The following is a 25,777-nucleotide window of genomic DNA, read 5'->3' as shown; positions in this document are numbered from 1 at the left end:
TTGTCTCCACAGATTTCTCATGACTCTCTACTTCTGCTCACAGTTGTGCCCCTCCCTTCTTCCTTATTATTATACCTTTTCTTTTCATGGTGAACCACCCACGAACTATGTCAGAATCTCAAAATAAGAAACTGAGTTTGTTGAATCAGCAAGTGCCTTGGAAAATATCATTGAAAAGTACTTTCCTGCTAGGGCAAAAATGAAAAAAGCTTATTCCTCATCCAAACATCCAGATTACACTTCTTAGGCTCCTTATGGTTACATTTATTCATCAGTTGTATCTGTTTAATGTTTCTATTGAAGTATGGCTTGATTAAATATCCCTTCAGTTAACTCTGTTTGGTATCTCTAGAAGATTGGACTGGACTCTTACAGATTATTCCTGTACCTGATGATTTGTGCAGAGGGTATGCCAGGAGGGCTTTACTCATCAACATGGCATGGGGACTTCCTTCTGTCTTTGAAAATACCTATGTTTAAAGCAGAATTTGAATGGCAGAGCTGAATCAAAAAGGCCAGTCATTGTCTCCCCATGGGCCTAGCTCTATTAAGGAACTTTGAGAGCAGACTGGAATTTCAGTGACTGCAGAGCTGAGCCCTTAGCACTTTTTACTATCTCACAGAGTTATGTTGAAGAAAACATTCTCTAATTGTTAGCTTACTTCACCAACCTGTTTTGCCACCAGAGGGCAGAGGCTTAAGTCACTCAGTTTCATGTACTGTCATAAGAGAATGTCACAGAACTTTAATGGGGAAATTTATCATGGTTTAAAAAACAGGGTGAAAAATGAAATCCTATTAACTATTTTTAAATGACTTTAAGCTAAAAATCCAAACACAACAACAAAACTCTGTCATCTCTCCTGCAATGTATACTGCTGCCATGGTTTGTTTATAAGGCTTTAATTACTATGCAGTTATGCAAAATGGAGGCTATATAGAAAAAAAAACATGTATATATTGCAATTTAAGTAAAGCATATTCTAACACAGTATAGATTTCTGTATAGTGATTTGTCTGCCACAACTTTTTCCAATGCCTTCTTAAAGATAGTGGTAGACATGGTGGGAAGAGATAGAGCACATTTATAAGGCTTTGTTATTTTGAAAAATGTGTCAAGCCAAGATACTGGAACCTTTATGTAAACAGGGTCAGTTGTTTCAATGCAGTAAACAGGTAGATTTTGAAGGGGGAAGGTGTTAGGAATCCAAAACTATTATGCTAATTTTATGACAAGTCACACTTTGAGTGTAAAATACTTCATGGCTCTCTTTTCTTTGTATTATTATTATTATATTATAAAGATAGAGCTAGAATTGTTCAAAAATTATCTGGATTTGATTAGCAAATGTTTTTTGTGAAATACACATTGTTAGACATTTACCAGGCTGTACTCAGTATAAAACTTCACACCTATACAGTCTCTTTAATTATCGCTTGTACTTTACTGGAAAAAGAACAATGACTTGAGTTTGTATCCTTAGAACAGCAAAAAGATGAGAAAAAATTTATCTGCAACTTGATCTAGTCTTAAATGTTCCAGAATTTTTGTCATCAAGGAGTTTAAAAAGCAGTAGTTTAGTAGTAATATTGTTTAGCTGGCAGAAATGAGTAAATCTGCCACTATAGGCATAAATAGGCCTTCTTTTAGGAGATACAGTATTAGAAACAATGCATATGTGATGCTCTGACCTGCTGTCATTACAACACGCTGCTGGCTCGTGGCTGATTGGCTAGTAGAGAAACTCAAATCAATACAATAACATTTTATATTTAAATTCTGCACTATTACAATCGTTTTGATGAAAAATGATTAAATGAAAAAAATCAGGCTCCCTGTTTTCACACTGGGGTACCTTCCATTTGCATACACTGACTTTCACCACATCAAAACTTGCTATAAATGGAAGTTGATAGAACTATGATTTAATGATTTGTCAGTTCGGATTTTTTGCCCTCATTTTCTACTGCTGCTTCATGAAAGAAGAAAAAAATAAACACAAAACAACCATAATATGTTCTCAAAATAGCAGCCTGTATATCTTGGCTATAATTAAATTCAGAGGTAAAAAAAATAAAGTTTCCATAGATTATCAACTAACTTAACTATTAAAATAAAACCTCCCATACACATAAGTGATACATTTGTCATTAACATACCTTGCTTCAAAAGAGCAAGAATTTCTCTTTCCTCTTCCAGATATTGCAGCTGTAAGCCAAAAGCAGTTCTTGCCTTTCTCAGACAATTTTTCTTAAGCATCAGCTTAGTAAAAAGCTATACTATATAAGCAAGCAAGAGGGGAGAAGTTAATGCTCTTCGCAATTTAGTTAGAGCACATTCTAACAAAGTACAGATTTCTGTATAGTGGTATCACTGTCATGTCCTTTCTCCCATGCATTCTTAAAGATACTGGTAGACACAATTGGTAGGAAGTACAGCACAAATTCCTGCACATTTGCAAGCTTACCAAACTGATGGTGATAATTGCAGTTATCAAGGACAGCATGAAGGAGGTAGTATAAAAATTCTATTAAGATAACTGAGTTTACACATTGATCTGTCAAAAATGAACCCATAAGAGCAGGGGAAATAAACCAACGGCCTTTTCTCTGCTTTAAAGATTTTGAGAAAAAGTAATCAGAAAAAAATTCTTCTCTCGGGGTAAGCAGATTTCATATTCTAGAAGCTGCTATTACAGGTCTCCCAACAGGTGCCTGTATATGAAAAGTATTTAAATGTTCCCAGAAATCTCAGGAACAACATTAAATGCAATATGAAGGCCTATGAGATATAGTCTATAGAAGTTAATTTAGCATGGTCACACATTACCATTGAAATTTCAGATGGAATAAATACCACGCTAAACACATTTGCATAGCATGGGTACTACTGCTTCATGTTAATCTAGCTAAAGCAAGCTGAATATAAGCAACATACATTATTTTGGTATTTACAGTACTACTCAGGATGGTATACCAAAAAATAGCTTGTACAGGAAATGTTTGAGATAGCTATGTCACTCTTTCAGAAAAAAGTTATTTTCACAATTGCAAGGACAAACAGTTTACTACTTTCACATCTAACACAGATCTTGAATAGCATATTTATAAAGCAGTGCACATGTGGTTCACAAATATTATTTGTTGACAGGTGTCACACACTGCTACAAAATACTACTGACTTGATTTCATAACTATCTTGGATAGAAACAATTTTCAATATATTTTTATGCAGCCACAGTCGAGGTTACAGCAGCACAGAGTATTTCCAACAAAACTCTAGAATATCAGAAAATTCAATCCTATTATTACTACATCTAAAATCAGGCCAGTTGGATTTACTAGCACTAGTGAATTTGCAATTCAGGATTTACCATGGAAATTTCATGAGTTTTACAGGCCTAGGTAAAGACAGAAAAACACAGCTAATATAGAGGTTCCAGAAAATCAGCTTTCCCCCTTTCCTAAGTCCAAGTTTGACTTACATGAACACAGGCCTGACCCAAAACACAACATTTGGAACATAGTGGGAATGGATGACTTGAACTTATACTACTATTTGGAGAATGTGTGTTTACAACAGCCAGGACCATGGACTGACTGGGCTGCCAGTCCTTAACTGGTCCTTCTTAAAAGGGTATTGGTCTTAGCTGCTTCAAAGACAGCTGAGGTTCTTGTTCTTAGCTTGTGCAAATTCAAATCTATCACTCCCACTTCCCAAATGTACATCCTATCCACCAGAGTGTGGAAAAGCTACTTATAGAAATTACAAAAATCAGGCCCAGTATATGTTAGTTTTGGATTAGAATGAGTCAGGAACTATTTGCATAGCTTCCAAATATAAAACCTTGCAATAGACACCTGAAGCTCTTCAGTCACTGTTTTTCTGATGTCAGGAGGTAGCACATTTAGCTGTAAAAATCAATTGTGAATTCCCACAGATTTCAACTGGGACAGGTTATCACTGCAGCACAGTAATACCAAAGACAAAGAAATGATATACTGTATTTTCCTTTTATAGCTGGATTAATTTGTACTTTATTCACATTTTTAAATGTCATTTTTCTACAGAAGGTCAGCTATCATTCTCATACCCTTTGAATAAGACAGCTGTGAAGGGGACCGATGAAAAAAGCCTGTCATTTTAATGAAGTTTCCGTTCTTGATTAGTTTTCTCCAAGAATCTTGCACATGCAGAATACCTTACAGCTAGGCCTGACTCCTGGTCATTAGTTCTGCAAGTATAGAAGACATCCATAACCCCTCACAACAATGTAAAAGACATTTTTCTGATTAATAAAATCTGACAGTTTTATTAATCTTTTGGCCATTTAATATGCCTTTATATTAGCCATTTTCTCCTCATACTACTCTCTTCAGACTTGCTAATTTGCAAGTACCATTTGTACCATTTGCAAAAATCTAAGTTGTAACCTTCCTTCCAGAAAGATTTAATATCAATGAGGCTGTAAACAGCAAAGAAGGACCTGTTACAAATTTGGGGAAGGGAAAGGGAAGATACAGATACTGCTGTGAAAAAATAGTGGGTAGTTTCAGTGAGAAATAAAACTATGTGAGAGATAAAACTAGTGAGAACTAAAACTATGCCAGTATTACAGCTCAGCAAATTTGAATATAAGTCATTCAAACAGTGTTAGATAACTCATATCTGTATTATAATACACATAAATTTGAGCATTTTCAAGTAATAAATTGAATTCATAAAGTGCTTTATAAAATTATTTCTACTGCAAAGCTTCTCTTTATGGGAAGTGATGATTTTAGACATTTTTTGCTATGTCAAATTAAACTGAAACAGTTGAAATGATTTAATTTTGACAAGATCCTGCCAAGACTGTTAGGTCTGTGCACTTGCAAGTTCTGACCTGATATCATTTTTATCCTTTCTTGTCATGCTGTTAGTTCCACTGAAAAGATTGAGAAGTTTTTACACTTCTATGTTGGATGAATTTTAACAACGAACTTCAGGGCTGTTGTCTTAAATCTTTCATTGCTTCATCCACAGATAAATTAACGTGATGCACTAAAAAATGTCAACAATTGCTGGTTCAAGAGGCAATATGGAAGCTATATGCTAATTGGCATAGCTCATGCATTTACCTAGCGCATTATTCATATCACGACAAATGAAAAAAAACAACAAAACAAAATCACAAACAAACAAACAACAACAACACCACAACAGAAATCATCTAAATGCAGAATAAAATATGCAGAATAAAATTAAGGCAAAATAAACCTCTTAAATCCAAGCTGTTCTGCATAATAGCATAGAAGCATAAACTACTAGAAGGATCATTGAGAAATCTCATTTTTTTTTCCCAGATTTGGTTTTACCTAACTTATAGGTACGCTTTCAAAGCAAAATATATCTAATGTATTCACCTCAGTTCAATAATTTACTTTTTATAGCTGGAATATATTTAATTTCACAAGGTACAATTAGAAACAATGCAAGAATGAGGCATCAATGGCTAGCACATGAGCATTTTAGAAAACAGAACATTAAGAAGATTCCAGGTAGTTTCTACCTCCAAGAATTTTCAAAACTAAAAACGAACCAGAAATATAATTGGATGCATATTTTTCAAACTTACCTAAACAAAGACTTCTGCCTGAGAATAATAGCAATTGCTGATGTTCACAACACTATTCCTTTTAAACATCTCATGAAAGAATCAATTTGAGATTGCAAGGCAACTCCAGTTATAAATCCTTAATTTGCAAGAATTTCCCTTGAAAATCTGGAAAATGCTGACCTGTTACAGCTTTGAGCTTTGATGCGTTAGGAGTCTATAATACAATACTATAATCTTTTTTTTTTTTTTTTTAAAGGAATCACTCATAATGATGTAGACCAACAATGACAATAATTTTACCAAGAACAGAAGATAGTTGGGAGATTCTATAAAACATTAGAAGATGATAATCATGTGGCAAATGTCACATAAGGACAAGAAAAGCAAGTCATAACAAATTTCACCCATCACTGAATTAATTAAAAAAAAAAAAGGCAAACAAAAAAACAATGAATCATTACAGCAACTTCTACGCAGTACAGTTCAGAAGGTTATGTTTCAGCAGCATGTGTTCTTGTCACCCTCGTTATAAGTCTCCTTGTAAGAATATGACATTCATTTAAGGTTACTATGCTTGTGTTCCTAATTACAGAAATTCACATTTTCTTTCAAAGTTTGTGCAATATGAGCTTTTAGCTTTCTAGATGTTATTCTAAGCAAAGAGAAAAAATTGGTGCCTGAACTTTGGTGGTAGTTGAGACCATAGTATCCCTAATTTTACAAATAAAAATCTACAGGGTGATTAAATCTACATTTAATCAAAGCAAAATTCACTGTGATTAAGTAAACTGGGACAAAATATCTGTTGTCCTCCAGAATTTAAGAATAATTTACCTCTGTGCTAAGTCGGCCTAATGTATCATCAAAAGACAAGTTTTAATATTCCACAGAGCAACAGTGACTAGAGTATGTCTGATAGTAGAGACCGAGGCTGACTGAACTATGTTACGGCTTTTAGGCTATATATAAGTTGCACACAGTAGCTTCTGTTTTAATTATTAATTCTGAATTATCCCACATTCTTTGACAGTGCTTTGTCAGCCCAGTATCATTATCAAAATTCTACAGACCTGGAGTGGGTGCCCATGAAGGATTTGGGGCAAGGATCCTAGGTGTGCCTAAACGCCATGTAGGAAAAGACCCCCAAAATAAACCAGGTCATGCCATGCTCCTGATCTTTTGCTAGACTAACCTGTAACACAGAATTGCTTGAAAGCTTGTTCTCTAATCTCACCACTAGCTGGGGATTGGCAGAGCTGTTAGATACCTCCAAAACCTCTTGGCAAGACTTTGGTCAACCAAAGATATGACCTAGTTTAGCTCTCATTTTCTTTTCTGCTGCCAGAACAATGCAAAGAGTACAGGATCATTCCTGATCTTTTTGGGGGGCTATTTTCTGCTACGAATGCTTCCAAGAATGGTCAGAAAACAGATCATTCAGGAGATTCTGTTAAACCAATGGGAAACGGATGGCAGGCAAATGGTCAGTCCAGTAACTTCTAAATTACCTGTAGCCCTCTATTTTGGAACAGTGAGTGGCCAGAGGCTCCATTCAGAATCTCAACTTCCTTTTTTATCTTTGATGCAGTTAAATGTGATCTGGTAAGCAAACATAAGTGAACTCTGTTCTTTCCCTGCAGCATACGTTTTTCTTCCTTGGCGGGCAAAAGACCCAGACCCAGCAAACAAAGTAGAATGTATTATTGTTTTGCTCCCAAAAATGTTCCCAAAAAGAAAGTAGAAATGGAATAATTTTTTTTCTTCAAATTAACTATAAACATTCTTGAATAATCAAAATGCAGCTCTATACAAAATGTTGTCACATTACCATTAATATTCATATAACATAGTAATTGATGTTCCCATTCAGCAAGGTTAAGCATATGTAAGATGAGATTTAAGTCTGAAAATAGCAGCAATTACTATAATGGTGCTTGTAAATCCATATGGTAACCAATGCTGAGATACAAGTTGTTTAGCCTCTTTGCATTTCACCATATTACTCATTTACAATCACAGATTCTACTTTTCCCTCTTATATATTTAGGCTTTATCTATAATTACAGTTTTATATATGACGGTAAGTTTTCAATATGAAAACATTTTTGAAGTAGCTACAGCACTGCGTTCATTAGAAACATGGGTTCATATTACAAAATAAAAACAAAATATTTGCATTTTCCTTAAGAAAAAACAAGTGTTTATCAATTTCTGTAATAAAAGTAAGTTTTCGTAGATTTCTCCGCTGAGTTAAATACCTAATTGTCATGTCTACCCTAGAAAATCTTCCCTTAAATTCTTAACTAATCTGCATAGAGACAAGGTGTCGTATGTCAGCGGGGGAGGAAGTCATATAGCTATCATCTGTAAGTCTTGTGCACCAAGCAAAGCAAAACACTGGAATCTTTAGAGAAAGAAAGAAAATAAGGACAGCAGAAGCAACTTGGGCTTATGCAAAAGTATTGCAAACTTCATAAAATATAAACAGCTCTCTGGAAACAAAAAGTACCCCCCTTTATAGGAATTTAACATAACAAAACAGCATAAAACCTTATGGAAGAGGAAGGTGATGTTCATTTTAAACAGAACTGATTCTAGCCATTCATTATCATTCTCTTGAGTTTCACTAACATTCTCATATTTCCATACTCACAAGCACCATGATGGGTGTTTATCTGTGGTCTAGTCAAGATCCTTGTATGGAGGACAAGTGATGGCTGGTATCAAGACCTTGCTACATCCCTTCAGTTTCTATTGATTGCTGGCAATGAACTGTTTTTTTGGGCTAGTGTTTTAATCCTTTTACCAGTTACACAACAAATACATCACAGTCTTCACTATTGTTTTGATGCCAGGTTATGGTCCACTGTTACTGTTTCTTCATCTTGGGTATCTTTATGGGTACCGCCTGTCTTCCTGCTGGGATAAGAAGAAGGAAGTACTCATGCGATGAGCTCTAACCATGTTTCTATCTTCCTGTTATCAGAAGTTTTCTGCTGACAGTTCATCTGTGGTCTGACCTTACAGAAGCATAAGCCTTCTAGTCATGCTGCAAAAAACAAATTCCTTGGTGTTTACTAGTTTTAACGCTATCCGTCAAGTCCTTGTTTATTGACACAGACCTTTTATTTTATTCTTATTTTTAGTTTGTTTCTTGTGGTGCTTTCAAGATCAAGTATTTTCATTCACATTAAATGCTTAAATCTTGGGAGCTCTAAGCAGATGATAATAATGTTCAAAAATTTGAATCTCATTCTATGTAGTTCAAAAACAGATCAGAGTTTAAATGAAAAAGGAGTAATCATCTTAACAGACATCTTTGCAGCACAGCAGTTACCTTTCTCCATGTGCACATCAAAACCCAAATCTGCTTGCATTTAGAATCACATACCTAAAAAGACTCAGCCTCATACAGTCACATTAAACATCACATGGGTCCCTCACACCACTTCTTACAATGTGGAATGAAAGAGCAAACAAGGGAAAAGGATCAGCATACAGAAGCACATCCCAGGACAAAATGACAAACTATTCTGCTCTGTGTAAAATTTGAACTTTAGTTAATTGTTAAGAGAGAACCATTCTCCTAATGAAAACCCTAATCGAGTTACTCAAAAATACGATCAACCTACTTACTGATTTAAAAACAAAACACTAGATATCTGGCTAGTGCTGTGGACTAAGCTTCACTGATTTCACTGATTTTAGTGGGCCTAAATAATTTTAAAATTAAGTAGGATATGTAACAAAACACTTAATACCTAGACATTGATCCTTTTTTAAAATACAACTTAAAATCTAAACACTGTCCCATTTATACCTGTGTCCTGTGCCAAATGAATGGAACAACACAAGTATGATTATTGTTATGGTAAAGATTTCAATTTTAAAATTTAGACTCCAAATTAGTTTAATATTGTAGACTAGAGATGTTAAATTTCTGCTAGCTATATCAATTGTCCACAAGCATGTTTAAGTGATTATACAAGGAAAAAAGATAAAACATAGCACATCAGGTCAAGCATTGTGTATAAATCTATTACAACCCCAACAAGCAATTATTAGCTAATATTTCTTGTTTACTACTACCAAAGAAAACAAATTAAATGGAAAACATTACTTCCCACATTTCATACAAGTTTATATAAAGAGGAGATACCTATCTATCTTGTGCAAAGAAAATCCGATTAATGAAATAACCAAACAACAATATTATATGCATCATGTGGTCCTGCATGTAACTTTCTCTTTAGAAGGGTAGGGGGAAGAAAGGGAATAAGGGAGGTATGGTTTCTCTTAATTTACTTTTGCTGTAAGGTCTAATACATGGTTCTGTGGATGGCAGATTGCTGCAGGGTGCTCATTCTTTATGTTGCTTATGCTTTTACATAATTGCCAAGGACACCTAGGGCTCAGCATAGGCACTTCTTCATCTAGTATGAATTTAAATAAATACATGGATCTCACAAGCCTGTGACTTTGCACTCTCCTGAGAGTTTCTCCTTATTGTTCTTTATGAAATGTGTATTCTTGTAACCTGTAATTCAGCATTTTGCCTGTGTACATTTTTTGCATTTTGCAGCAGTATGTCAATTTAGCTTAGCTCCGAAGATCTCTATATTTTAGAGAATGTGAGATGTTATAAAGAGTATTATTTATACAGTGCCTCCATGGATTACTTTGGTCTACATCCACTAAGGCAAATGAGAAGTCTATGAGGGACATTAATAGTAATGGAATGAAAAGATAGTACCTCATATCAATTCCTATGGTGAGACTTTTGAAAACAGCTTCCCCCGAAACTTCTTATGTCCCCTTCAGAAATGCAAAAAACCCAAAGACATGATATTTTCCTGAGCAAAACACATATTTCTTCTTTCAATATATTTTAAAATAAATACTCAGATGTTTTTAGTCTTCAAATTATGAAAAGGATCCTGACCAAAGTACACAAGGCATCCTGACAATTTGCTGTGCAGAGCTCTTAGGAGGAAGGTCCTGTTGCAAAGCATGTGATCACGGCCCAGAAGATAATTCCCTATCCTATGAACCTATCCAACATGACAGAGTAAACAAAACTCTGAAATGAATTTTGTAGAAGGAGGGCAAAGAAAAGCTCTTTCCACTATCTTTAGGCCATCTTTGCCACCATCAAGAACTTCTAACTTCAGTCAAAGGTGCTGAAGGCTTGGTCATGGGAGAAAATGAAAGATGCACCAATCCTTAGTACTCCTGTAATACAATGGACACTGTGTTGCTGGGTCAGTGCTAACTGCACTAAAACAAAGCATCACACACAGAAGACTTAACGATGGCTCCGTGTTGAAACTGAGAACAGTAAGGAAATTTGCATATATTTCCATCTTTTTCACTGGCATTTCATTTTTATTCAACTGTCAGTCTCCCACAAGCCTTATTGGCACTTTTATGGGTTCCAAAATTTCAGACTAGTTCAGTGCAATGAATCTGTTGCACATCTAACAGGTTTACAGAAGAGGAAAATAATATAGGGTAGAGCTTTAGCAACACAGTAAAAAGTGATGTCTAATAAATTAATTACTTTCTGTAGTAATCATTTGCTGTGTACACAGCAATGAGCTTAAATACAAGTGTAAAAAGCTTGGGATATCATTTAATGGAAATTGATATCTATTGTCAGCTTAGCTAATGAAATTTTGTTTCTGGTTAGTGTTAATATAGGTCAAAGAAATAAGCTAGAAAAGATAATTAAACACTGTGGCAGTTTATTTAAAGAGAACAAAAAATTAAAATTCAGGCAGCTTGTAGTTTTGAAGTTGGGTATTTCATAATGATTGCCTTTCTTTGGGGGGCATATGCCCATGAGTATCACCTTAGTGTTGTACAGTAAGGCCTAGAGCAATAAACGAAAAGAAAAATCAGTGTAGGAAGAGACTGCAGCTAATAAATATTTGATCAGATACACAAATTCTCACAGTTTGATAATGCCCTGAGGAATTTGCCATCATTTATTAACTCCTGCAATGTAAATGTATGGTATTATGTTTCTTTAGAAACAGCAAGACAATAAACAGCTATTAATCTTTTCAATCAAATATTTTTTTTTTCCAGAAGATATACATCTGAAATGCTATTGGACTTATTTGTGTGGATAAAAATGATAGAGAGGTGCTCCTGGAGTATAGAAGGTGTAGAGTTCTTCATGCTCTTCTGAAGAATTATACAGTTTTAATATGGGAATAAAAAGGTTTTCCACAATTAAATTACTTTGCAAAAAATCAGTTCTACAGTAGAAAATATCATCTGGACCAGGAAAACATCTGGGCAATTATTTTGATTATTTAGATATTAAATACTACTTTAACAGAACACATATAGGGTAGCATTGAACTCCTGAGTAGTCAGAAGAGTAGCGTCACTCAATTAGATTGTAAACCACCAAATACATTTTTCATAGTTAGCTCACAACACTGGAATACTAAGCTACTACTGTGGTAACAGAACCTTTTTAGTTTCTAGCTATGATAGTGTAGGTCAGATAGTGCTCTTGAATATCTTACCTTGCTGTAAAGTAGTCATCACACTGAAATGTATGAGCCTGATACGAGAAAAAAAGTACTGCTTAGATTGATCTTAAGAGAGAGAATAACTGTTTGTGATATGGGACACATCATCACAGAAAGACACTGAAAAAAACTGTGGGTGTTAGGCAGTAAAGTGAGCTTAAAGAACTTTCTATTACTGTTTTATTGGAAGGGGAAGGAAAAGACCTTACTTGTTCATTAGTTCTTAGGACGGATTAGAATTTAAGACATCTTGCATTACCACATGTAGCATCTGGGAGAATCTAGGGAGTCTTGATGTTTTAATGTGGATTTTTCTCTACGCCTTTAAAGATATACAGTAGCTACACATATCACGATACTTGTTATCCATATTATGTCACCTTTTGCCCTTTTAGTTATTCCTTTATGGGTGCTTTAAAGAGGAAAGATTTTTCTTTTGAGTCATTCTAAAATATAGTCATGAACATAAATGCATTCCTGTCAGAATAAATCCATTGTAAACTGAACAGCACATAAAAATATTCATCATCTTCATATTTCTGAAACGTACGCTTTTCTCCCTACGAACCCTGTATGGTCTATAAAGCAAATAAAAATATTCATCATTTTTGCATTTCTAAAATGTATACTTTTCTCCCCATGAACCCGCTATGGTCTATGTCTGCAGGAAGCAACATAGTAAATACCCAGCTTCTGTGAAACTAGAATTGCTATACGTGGCTGGACTTCTCTTTACAAATCAGATAACTTTGGGAAATCCTAAATGGTGTTAGGTAGAACTTACTGTATGAATCGGTGTATATATTAGCAAGTTTTCATACAACTCAAATTACAATTCTGATATTAAAACTTAGTTAATCACATGCCATTTTTTAAGAAAAAAGAATGGTTAACATTTTCTTCACAGTATCTAAGTTACTGAAGCCCTTAGGCAGAGCATTTTAGTTTGTTAAATTATGATCTATGAAATTATTTGAATATGGAGTTTTTCCTCCAAATTGCACCTCTGTCAGAACTGGTATTAGCGCAAGAGACCTTAAACATATTTTATTTCATTGTACGTAGGGTAAAGGTTTTAGGGATTAATATTAACTAAAGAAATTGTAAATGCTTTGAAATATTTCTACTCCTGTTAAACTTGCAGTAAAAAATCTGACTACCAATGATGAAATAAAAAAAATTAAAATCTGGTTCTACTGATCATCATGCACAGAAGAAAGGAAAAATTAATGCAGATGAAACGTTCCTATTTGAGCTGTGCAAGCTTCATAGACTAATTCTTACAAATGTCTTCAGATATTATATTGGTATGGTTGGGACACAGGTACATTCTGAAGTATTCTTCGTTTGTCTTAAATACAAAATATTTATATTTTGTCTGGGATTGAAATTTTTGCAATCATTTTTCATTTAAACTTTTCTTGGCTTCATGAATGAGTTGGAGTCCATGATTATTGATATTCAGATATTGAGGAATCTGCCTTGATTGGTTACCTCAAGTATGAACAGGAATAATTCAAAGTTTGAAATAGTATTTTAAAGGGCATGAATTTAAACTGGTTAAAAATATTAGTATTTTGTCAACTCCCTGTGAATACTATACAAATAAAACATCTGTCCATTTCATTTTTCCTAGAACCATAAATTACATTAATAAATACCTTGTCACATATTGAAGATTAATTCCTAAATTTCTCAAAAGCACAGGAAAGATATTAGCAGAGACGTTTACAAGCACTTTTGTGACTGAAGAACCCAGCTCCCACTGAAATTCAGTATCTATTATGTACTCCTTTTAATTCCATTGAAGATTCCTCTAGAACTAAATGTATAATTCAGCACTATTTACTGAGACAAAAAGCAATGTGAGAGTTTAAATACCCATGCAAAACCTAGTCCTACAAGTTAATTAAACAGTTTAGTAGCACAAGAGTACAAGAACCTACTGAGGCCCTGCAAAACAATATTTTAAGGAAATACTACATGAAGGAGCTAATAGATTTGAACATCTTGTAAAAGATGGCATTGCCATTGTCACATCCATAAGTATACCCTGTATGAGCCATAATGAACTGATTATTTAGAGAGGAGATCCTTTCACATGAAGATGGATGGTGCAACTCTCACTGAGCTTATATGCAAAGAAGTCAGTCAGTTCCCCACCCTGCTTAACAGTCATACAAGACAAAAATTAAACTGGTGATAGGAGGAGGCACAACAAATGGATTGAACACTTTTTAAAGGTTAGTAGCAGTCTCAGGGCCTAAAAATACTCTTTAAAAGTCACTGTACATGATATGCAATTAGATGGATGAGATTTTGCATAATTTGGCATATGTCAGAGATAAGATTCCCTGCAGAGCTGCTTTGACTTCAGAATATAATAGATATGACCTTTTAGGGTCGTAAAGACAGTAGTACTGTTAAAAATCATATATTTCCAAGTATTTAAGAAAAGCTCTAAACACATGAAAATAGAAAAATGTGCCATCCCAGTAGCAAATCAAGTTTAGTCAAGAAAAATATGAAACCAAACTCATTTTGATCAGCTAGGTAGTGTAAGGTCCCTAGGGCCCTAGATCTAGCTTTAAACAGGATAGCCCAACACAATCCAATACTTTCTTGTGATTGAGCTTTATTTCAATAACATTTTTAACTGGTTTTCTGGAACTCAAAAAAGCAACAGATAATATAAGGAAAGACTAATCACCATCCTGCAAAAATCTTTACATTTTCTATGCACTTGAGCAAAGGGTGCAAACAATGTGGTTTTAAATTAATATAAATGACTGTACAAATATTAATCTAACTTATTGCCTTCATTTGCCTGTTTCTGGTAAACTGCTAGGTATTCAGAGTGAAAAGTCTTTTTTTTAAGAATACTCACTATTGGTCAAATAAGGACTTGTAGAATTTGATCACAGACATTTCCTGGTTTGTTTCCAAGGAATTTTGCATTAGTAGCAAGAATACCTATATACTTTAGTGAAAATCCCATAGTGATCGGACAGACTGGCTAAGGACGATGAAAGCCCGCTGAAGCTAATTACAGCCCCTCAGCAAACAATTCAAGAAGAGCAAGTGCAGCTGAAGCTCTCAACTCCACCTGAATGATAAGCTATAAGATTTACTGTGTAAGGCTGGAGAGCTGATAGGAAGATATTGAAGTTTTCAGGGCTATACAGCACTTATAAAACAGTTAGAGTGGAGAAAGTTAAGTTTGAAATCAGCTTTCATTTGCTATCTTGTATGGTCTTTATTGCATAATTAAGTGAACAGAACATATCAAATAGGATTTCAGATTACTGTCAGACTATGAGAGTTCTTTTTACGTTGTTTCTCTTCTTGGCATCAGCAGGTTGATAATTATCTGAACTACTCTAATAAGTAAAATTCACTGTCTTTTCCAGCTTAGTAATGAGATGTGTACAAACTGTGAAAAGGAAGAACACGCTGATCATCTGTCTACCCAATGTGGAACTCAATAACGGTAGTGGAAAGCGAAGGGTAAACTACAGGATCCGAGGAGTTTGAAAAAATGCATTGACATCTTCACTGCTGCAGCTTCTGCAAAGGCATCATTCTCTCAAAAAGCACATTAAAATGAAAGAAGTGTCAAGACATAGATGATACGTTTGGCCTGAGGGCAAGTGCCATCTGGCATTCATGTTTAGAACGAGTGTGAACCAGTTAAATAGAGTGTTTCGGAAATGAATGTTGTAACAAGAAAAATTGTAATGCATTTCAAGAGAAAGTGTAAGAGTGAGAGGCTTTAGATATTTTGTTTTAAACAATGTGCATATTTGTTAAAAGGTTACTGTATGATTTTCAAATATCACTGCACATCTGTGCATCCATGCATTTTTTCATAAGCCCTGGTCTTTTTCACTTAGTGACCTATCAGTTCTGGGAACTTCCTTTTTCTTCAAAGGTTTCTGAACTGATCTGAACTACTGGTAATTGAGATGCCTTTGAAGACATCATGATGGGAAGAGGATGTGTGTTCCACAGCCTGAAAGATGTTTGCCAGTCAGTGAAAATATGGAAACTTTACTGTTGATAGTGGAACTGGTGTGAAGCAGAACGCTCAAGTTTGTAGGTCAAGTTCTTTTAAGAAATCATACAGAGAATGGGTCAAACAGCGGGAGGGCACTAAATAATCAATGCTATGAAGTTAGGAAGCAAACAGAATGCAATCCCAATTTCAAGTGAGCTCTCAATATGTGAGTATATTAGCTTAAGCTGAATTTTTGCTGTTGCAATTTGACTGCTTCTGATACCATAGTTAGCTTGCTTACAGATAGCTTGGATATCACTGTACTAAGTTTAAGTCTGTATCCTCATAACTAAACTAAACTGATATGACAAAAAAGTAAAAGTAAAGAAAAAGACATTTTTCAGTTGCTTGTATGCCAGTCCTATGAGACTCCATAACAACTGAAAGGAACTGGAAATTCTCATTGTGGAAAAGGAATAATTGGCATAACTGGCATTCTTGAGACTTGATGTGGTGATTCATGACTTGAATGTTAATATAACCGGTTATTATAAATTCAAAAATGGTAGACTATGTAAAATAGAAATAGATAGGAGAAAACATTCCACATATTCAACATCATACATCTGTATATTTTAGAATAACTGGTAAGTCAGAAGTATAGGTTTCATCTAAATGAAAATAACAACAACACCTAGGTAGAAATCTATTAAACACTATCAGATCATAAAGTGAGATGAGTTCCTTTTAAACTGCTTGTCAATTATGTATTCAAATTAAAGAAAAAAAAGAAACATTTTTACATAAATTGGGAACTACACATCTGTCTACCTGGTAGTAAAGCAATTCTTTTTTTTTTTTTTTTTTTTAAAAAAAAAGGAGAAATTCACCCAACTCAACTATTTTGATCATCAAAATCATGAATTAAAATGGATTAAAATAGGAGGTTGATGGCTGCCTGGGAAACAACCTTCATGACCTAGATTTAAAAGCATGACAAAGAACAGGATGCAGCTTTTTCCCCCATCATCTGACAGAAAAAAAAAACAGTATGTAGGGCAGTGTTAACGTGAGGAAGAAAGTCTGCTTGTCAACTTTCCTAAACTGCTGGAAATTATTCATAAAGTAACTACAAGGAAAAAAAATCAATGAAAAATGATCCAATTGAAATATCTGTGAAATTAAATAGTGGAAGGCCAAAATAATGAGTACAACACAAACTAGTTACTTTAACTATGGCTTCAAATTTGATGAAAGTCCACCCTGGCTGAAGTCAGCAATTTCTAATGCAAGTCAATGAATCAAACAGTAGAAAAAGGAAACTATCAACAGCAATAGGCATCAAGTCGGAGTTTACTGATAAGAAGTTAGAGAAACATATGACTGACAATCTAAAAGAAAAATAAGATGGATCTTTTAATCTACTTTAGGAGAAAAAAAAAAGACCTCTTTTTTCAGATAAACTGTGGGATTTTCATAGACGAGGTATAAAACATATGAACATTCAGTAAATTTATTTGTGCTGTATTTTGGAAGAAGTTTGACAATATAATTCAATCACCTAAGCAGAATGTAGGAAGGGATGTTAGACAACATTTACTTAGAGCTGGTATTTTATAATCAAGATGCCCAGAGTATCCCTGTCCAAAGGACTTACAAAAAAATACTAAGAATATTAAAGATCACTAGTTCCTAGTGTTTCTAGTGCTCCTATGAAATTTCAGATGCCTGGAGGAATGCTAATGTTGCATCAATATGAACTAAAAATAATTAGAGGGGGCGATAGTATTCTTTTAGTCTGGCATGAATCCCATGGAAAACATGGAAACACTAATATGAGAGTCAGTCGTCAAAAATTACAGGTATAAAATAATATCAGCCTTGTTTACTGAAATGACAGTCATTAACACACGTTCTGTCTCATCTAATTATCTGGTTTCATTCTTCAACAAAATTTCTGGTTTAGTTGATAAAAGTAACTGAAAAGATGCAATGGCTTTTGTAGAGCATTTGAATTAGTGCAGTAAAATAATCTGACAGGAAGTTAATGCAATATAATACCTATAAAGCTTACACTAAATAGAATGAAAACTGAGTAACTGAAAGACAAACCAAAACATTTCTGGTGGAGCTCTGCAGATATCAGTACAAATCCTGAAGCTATTCAGTACTTTCACCAATGAAGAGAATAAAAAACAGTTTCTGATATAATCTGTGGATGATGAAAAGGCTACAGAAGATAACTAATAATAGGAGCATGGTAATCTTGTATCAATGTACTAATATTCTTTTTATGATAACACTATAACCTCCAAAGTGGAGTGGGGCACATAAGCATATAAGACTGGAATAATACTGGGACTATGCAGATATAACAAAGCAATTTTCAATTGATTCTGAAAAAAAAAAAGAATGATGAAAATGTTTGTATTTTTATCCTACCCCAAGCTTGCTCTTTTCAGATACAAAAATGTCAGTTTCATTTTGATATGCATGGCATTTCAAGTAGTCGGATGTTATATGTTACATGGTTTTGCTGAATTAGAAATTCAAAATATAAAATGCAAAAGTGTGGATATAAAATCTGTACTATGTTTGAGAACAATCCAGTATAATATTTTTTTGAAAGGTTAGTTGCAGATCAACTATATAATTTTTCACAAAATTCTCTAAAATGTCCTAATACTGTGAAGTTAAGCAACTGCAAATCTCAAAGTTTAAGATTCATCCTTACAGCATTTCTATTTCACACAAGACTATTAGCCTTGAGGACCATTAGTGCTGCATGGGATATTATCTTCTTTTGCTATTCATTTTACGCCAGCAAAATGTCTTTTGGCACAGGTTGCTGTCTAATAGCATTTATATATTGTTATTACATTTAGTTAACTTCAGAGTAAATGATGTAAGTAAATATGCAACTCTGAATTTTCTAATGTATTTTCCACTGAGGGCAGAAGCATCATTTGTCTTCACATTTATTTACACAGCACACATATCAGCTTACCCATCCAATACATCTCTCAAAAACTACAAACATATCATACTTCGATAGTGTCCATGAATATCGATACTAAACCTTATCCTAGATATGGCATCCATAGGTGCCAAAGTTCCATTCTCCTCTTTTCCCTTCTAAAAACTGTCAAACAGAAGACCCAGGAATCCCATACTTAGGATGGAGATGCAAGTGCCTTTTTGCTTCTAGCTACCTGCCAACTTCCTTGTAAACTGAGGACACCATGGACAGTATGTACTTGTGAATCCAACTCTTGTGGCCTATCCAATGCTCTTGTGGTGCAAGATAAAGGCATACCTGATAAGCAAACAAGTCCTTCTGGGATTCTTTATCTGAGTTCATATCATTTGCACATTCTGTAATCTTGAGTTGTGAAATCAGTAGAGTGATATGGATCTTCCTCATTCTTTATTTCCACTTCTACATATCCTTGTAATTTCCTTTGCTACTGCCTATAAAGATACACAGCTAAAATCCAGTCGTTCTTAAACAAAGAGAATTCTGTACATCCTATCATGAAAAAACATAGGTCTGGCACTTGCATTGTATATGGAGCAGAGAGTTAAGAAGGAATAAGACTGACTATTTTTAAAAACTCATACAAAATCCTCAAACTGAGAAGACTATCTGTTCACAGGAATTGATGTGGAAATAAATTAAACAGACATTTTTCTCTCTTGCTTACAAGAACTATGAAAAGTGTATTGCTAAAGACACTGACAAAACCCAGCAGATTACTCATCCTGACAGCCTCTTTCTACTATTTGGTCTTATTTTCCCAGATGTCTGCTGGGAAAATCCCGTCTGCCATACCTCTTCCCAATCTCCCTTCATTTCCCTTTAATATCCTTGGTCCTACCCCATGATTACAAATCTGCAATGTCAAATCTACAACGTAGGTGATGTTTTGTGCTAGTCATTTGCCTAAGAGTCCCTACTGCCAAAAGTTGACTGACAGCTTTGGAACAGAAAAAGCAAACTATAGTAGCCATATGTATTTGTTGCTGGCTACAAAAATATCCAAAGGGAATAAGAAAAACAAATTGGTCCAGTTTTTCATCAATTTTTCAGGTCCAGTTTTTATCAACATTCTCTATAGAAAACCATTAATGGAAGAAATGGTTTTCCTAGTCTTTTAAATCACTCTGACTATAATACAATTTCAGATTAATTTCAATGAACATAAACTATTGATGCTCCAATTGCCTCACAAATCAAATGCTCTTGTTTTAAATTGGCGAGTTTAAACCAATATTACATCTTTAGGTACTATCACTGTTCTTACTGTCCTGACAGAAACAAAAACAGGAAAAGCAACCTGCCCACTGGTCAAGAGCTGATTCTCTGAAGATGCCCTATTTTATTTGCATTCATCGTGCAATCATTTGCATTTATTCACATAGAACCAATACTATTTACATGTTATAGATATGGACACAAAACATCCAGATTAATCTTTGGGGTATATTTTGTCCATCTACGCCACCATGCTTTCAAATTCCACTTCACCATGACATGCCTTTCACATTTTGAATTTAGACACAAACAAACAAACAAAAAAAGCAGTTCATGAAAAAAATGCCTCATAGTGGTGATACACCCATCCCTCGTGGACTTTTTTTTCCCCTCCATTTTCTTTATAGACAAAAGCAACAGAAATTACTCAGTACTGCAGATTCAGCACCTGAAATACAGCACCTGCAGGAAAGGACAGGAACAATCCTAACTAAGGGGTTATTGAGAAATGACACTTTGCACCAGGTAGCTGTCTCTTTGACAGATCAAAGATCAACGTAAAGAGAGAAAATATATGCACCTTTCTACTGTTTTGCAGTATATAGGTCTCTCTGTAGAAGTCCATAAGTGAACTGTGAAAAATATTACATAACATGTCTATGCAGTGTCTTAAGTTCTTCGCAGTGTTTTTTTTTTCTGCACCAAACAACCAGATAACTTCCTATATTAACATATAAAACAGAATCACAGAATCATCTAGGTTGGAAGAGAACTCCAAGATCATCTAGTCCAACCTCTGACCTAACACTAACAAGTCCTCCACTAAACCATATCACTAAGCTCTACATCTAAACGTCTTTTAAAGAGCTCCAGGGATGGTGACTCAACCACTTCCCTGGGCAGCCCATTCCAATGCCTAACAACCCTTTCAGTAAAGAAGCTCTTCCTAATATCCAACCTAAACCTCACCTGGCTCAACTTTAGCCCATTCCCCCTCGTCCTGTCACCAGGCACGTGGGAGAATAGACCAACCCTACCTCGCTACAGCCTCCTTTAAGGTCAAACCTTACAGACATCTGTCAACATAAGGGATCTTATAAATTTATCAGCCTGTACAGAATTCTGATTTGTCCAATTCTTCCTTATCTTCTCACATATTTCTGTCTTCAGTCCTTCTTTTATCCGGCTAGATGGAAAACACTAGGAATAAAAGTACATACATTGATTTTTTTGAAACAAAGTCCTGAATATTTACTGTGTATTTGTAGATAATGGGCTGTCCTTGGCTGAAAAGTAATTGCTTAGAAGTTAGTTTATGGGGAATAAGAGTTGGTCTGAGACTTACTACTTGGTACTACCTACTAAAAGCCATATTGCCACTATTAACCCTTGTAAGGAGTTACATCAATTTAAGTTACTCAGGATAAAAGATCTACTAAAGGGCAACCAGGCTGAAGTCCAAACAATAACAATATAATCTATATACAGTCATCATCTCCTTTAATTTTTGGTCATCAAGCTAAATTACGCTTTCACTTTATACCAACGCAGCTTGAGTTGACCAATATTAGGTGACAGAAGAACTTAGCTGATTGAAGTACTTTAGGGTGATTCATGTGGTGCTAATAGCGTAGGCACCAACAAGGGATGGTGAATAATTAAATGAAAAGAGACAAGCAACATTCAATTAGGCTAATTTTGATAACAAGTGATAGCTACTATTGATAACTATTATATAACTTCATGAAACATGTACAGTAAATGCTTCAAAATGCTACAGGTTACTGCATATTACTTAAATTGTATGTAGGTATCCTGTACTCTGAGATGTTAGTGGCACCTTAATTGCTATCCATTTGCTCAAATATACTTAAAAATGTAGAAAGAACTATGCATGGAGGCATCACAGAGACGTCATAGGTACTTAGGAGTATTTACTATCAGCTGAATTTAGTTTCCATCTGTGTGTCTTATTGGCATTAATATTCTTGTACCACCATGATCAATTTGATAAAAATTTGATGAAACTAACATCAATATAAAATACAGATGTAATCTGATGGTAAGTAAAATTCGCAGATGGGTGACTGGCATTTTGGATCTGGGTAGTGTTCTGACTTCTAGATATCACATCAACAAGGGTAATTAGGTACGTAATTCTCCTGGGTTTCAAAGGCAGTTAAGTTTCCCAAAAGATAAATGAAGAATTGGGCCAAAATTTATTACATAAAAAAGTGGCATTGCTACTACTACGTTGTCCTTCTTGCTCTACTCCAGTGGTTGAATTTTGAACAAAGGGTAAATGAAGACATATATTGGTTATTGGTCTTTCATGAACGAAAGGCGCTTAGTTATGAAAGCTTAGAAATTATATTCACCTTCTCAATGTTTCCTTCTTGGATAATTTACTCATCACATTGGGATTCCAATTGGAGGCTTATAGCTTATTTACACTATATATTCACTATAAGTCTTGCAGGTATCATGGCATTTCACTTACCATTCAGAGTCCACTCTGGAGTCCAGGTATCTAAATGCCTACATATAAACTGCAGTTACAAGAATCTACACTCTGTGGCAAATAGTCTGACTTGTTGTAGCGAGAAAGTTTGTAGTAAATGGATCTTCTTTACATCATTTTATTTTTTCTTTCTTTATCACACTCTTATTCTTTGTCTGATGGAAAGAAAAAATAAATAAACCTTTGTTTTAGGAGTGTAATGCTAACTGTTGATTATGCTACTCAAACCCCAAAGTTGCCAAAAATAGATGAGCTATAGTTGATCATAATTCATAGGATAATTAGTGCCTTAATAACCAAATACATAGATGCTTTAATTTCTACTTGTAGATTTTTCCCCCCCGTCTCATAAATATATGTGATATTTTCTGTGGAGTTCTATTCTCAAGATTCTGTATATTTTCTAGTGCCATTATTGTTCTCTAAGATTTTAGTTTGTAATGCCAGTTTACCGTTGATGGTGGCAACAAAGTTTATCAATTATCTATCCAACATTTCAGATGTCACAGGTAACACTGTGAAAAAAATCACTGCTTTAAAGTCAATTTTTTATTCTCATTGCAATTGATTGAAAACTAGGTCAACAGCCACTCGAAATAGACAGTGATATTAAAAGTGGGAGAAATATTATACAGAAATAATTAAGCACTTACTATCTTAAATTGTGATAATATTCTTTCAATCGTTCCTGCTGACATAATTTGAAAGCAAACTCTTTTGCTTCATGTAATATCCAGTTTCAGGACTACAACACAATGAAAACATCACTTTTCTTTGGAGCCTCAGTAATTGCAATGTGATAAACATTCAGGCATGCCACATGCTAATGAGTGGGCTTATATATAGTAACTAGTAATTAAATTTTTCTTTTTTTTTTTAAACTACCTTAATTGGTAGTTAATTTATGCACCTGATTTTTCAGGTGCTTTTCCATACTCATTAAAAATGACCTCCAAGAAAAGCAGGCATGCTGAAAAAGGAGACAGAATGACAGCTTGGTTGCTACTAAGTGTACTACTTCTCTTTCTCTGTGTAGGGAAATGCTTTTTAAGTACTGTAATTACATATGATGGAAATGGTAGAACAGTTTCAGAAACTTTTTGTATTCAACCATATTACAGTACTAGTTACAGAGCTATCAGTATTTCCTTTCCAAGTTCCTGTTTACCATTTCCTAACAAAATTCACTACTGGCTGAAATCTGGTTTGTACTGTTTTAGACTGGAAAATTTTGCATTGTTTTGTTATATCACATCTGTCTCTTTGTCTGAATATTAAGTGTTGTGGTTTAACCCCAGCAGGAAGCTAAGTACCTACCACACAGCTGGTCACTTGCTCTCCCCTGGTGGGATTGGTGAGAGACTCAAAATGGTAAAAGTGTGAGAACTCATAGGTTGAGATAAAGTCAGTTTACTAGGTAAAGCAAAAGTTATGTCTGCAAGCAAAGTAAAACAAATATTTGCTACTTCCTATTGGCCGGCAAGTATTCAGCCACCTACAGGAAATCAGGGCTCATCACTTGTAAGGGTTTCTTGGGAAGACAAATGCCATCATTCCCAATGTCCCTCCAGTTTTACTGTTCAGCATTAGGTCATGTGGTACAGAATATCCCTTTGGCTGGTATGGGTCAGCTGTCCTGGTTCTGTCCTGTCCCAGCTTCTTGTGCACCCCCAAATTCCTCACTGGCAGGGAGGAGTGAGAAGCTGAAAAGGCCTTTGCTCTGTGTAAGTGTTGCTCTGCAACAACTAAAACTTCAATGTGTTATCAATATTATTCTCATCCTAAATCCCAAACACAGCACCATACTGAGAAGAAAATTAACTCTATCTCAGTCAAAAACAGGACATAAGAAACTGCTTATTATATTCTAATTTTATGAAGTAAACTAAAGATGTTTTTTTAAATTATACAATGCAGAATAAGTGGACTAAAATGTGGTTTTTAACAAAACTGTTAGACTACATAAAATTAATCACAACACGTGTGCAATGACTTCAGCTCAATACTTTAATGTCCTTAAAACTTTGCACAGACTGGGAAGCTGTGAAGCATCTGCTGCCTTGTTAAACAAATGCCTCTCACTGGGGAGAAGTAAACATAGGTTTTCATTTTATGCAATAAATGCATTGATAATGTTTGAGATCTAAAATATCCATGTACATAGCAGCCACAATGGCTTTACAGATATAGGAATACAAAAGGTAAATTACTGTCTTCTAGGAATAAGTCTGCCTCGCTATACATTCACAGGCATATTAAAAATTCCATGGGCATCTGGTGTCAGGGACAACCACTTTTCTCACTGGTGATCCTGCTAAACAGTTACATAAATGCACTGACAGACCTATTACCTGCATGTTCTGGCCAAGACAAAGTGTGTCCAAGCATTTCAAAATCTTAAGTGACGTTCTCCAACCACTTATCCACCCTTGCTTTGCCTCTTACGTAGTTTGAAATATCCTTTTCACATCAAGAATATCTATGGGGACAGATGTGTGCTTGGTAAAAGTCACTCCCACTATTTTTTTTTATTTTTTTTATTTTTTAAGTTTTCATCTATCTGTGGCTGAATTCATCACTGCTAAAACAAGGTGCTCAACTCTGCAGAATATTGTGAAGACGATCTTTTTAAGCTGTCTGAAGTGTTATAATACTCTACTAAGTCATGTCAAAGGTCTTTAGAATCACTTCAAAAACATTAATTACAACAGAATGATTTCTTAGGTATTCTGCTCTATGATTTGATACAAGAATGCTAAAATGGTGCGGTGATCTCAATCTCTGAATGTTCAGAAGACATAATAAGAAAAAATAATAACCAGGCCACTCTAATGTGTTTTAACTGTCTTTCTAAGCTTA

General features: G+C 34.7%; 1 long non-coding RNA gene across 3 annotated transcripts; it reads right to left on the bottom strand.

The window, feature by feature from the left end:
- Positions 1–251: 251 nt before the first annotated feature.
- Positions 252–24,595, bottom strand: LOC308197659. Of its 3 annotated transcripts, XR_013953206.1 has the most exons (5): positions 23,572–24,595; positions 22,898–23,073; positions 19,459–19,613; positions 12,140–12,177; positions 252–8,649 (listed from the first exon to the last, which is right to left on the bottom strand). It is a non-coding gene; the product is annotated as an uncharacterized lncRNA (long non-coding RNA). The 3 variants fall into 3 exon arrangements; XR_013953207.1 differs by lacking the exon at positions 19,459–19,613 and having other exon boundaries at positions 253–8,649; positions 23,572–23,867; XR_013953208.1 differs by lacking the exon at positions 19,459–19,613 and having other exon boundaries at positions 253–8,519; positions 23,572–23,859.
- Between the last annotated feature and the right edge of the window lie 1,182 nt (positions 24,596–25,777).

This window comes from Anser brachyrhynchus (genome assembly GCF_964034855.1).
Source record: "Anser brachyrhynchus genome assembly, chromosome: 6".
Lineage (NCBI taxonomy): Eukaryota > Metazoa > Chordata > Aves > Anseriformes > Anatidae > Anser > Anser brachyrhynchus.
Note: the sequence above shows the minus strand (reverse complement) of the source record. Positions and strands in the feature narration are given on the sequence as shown.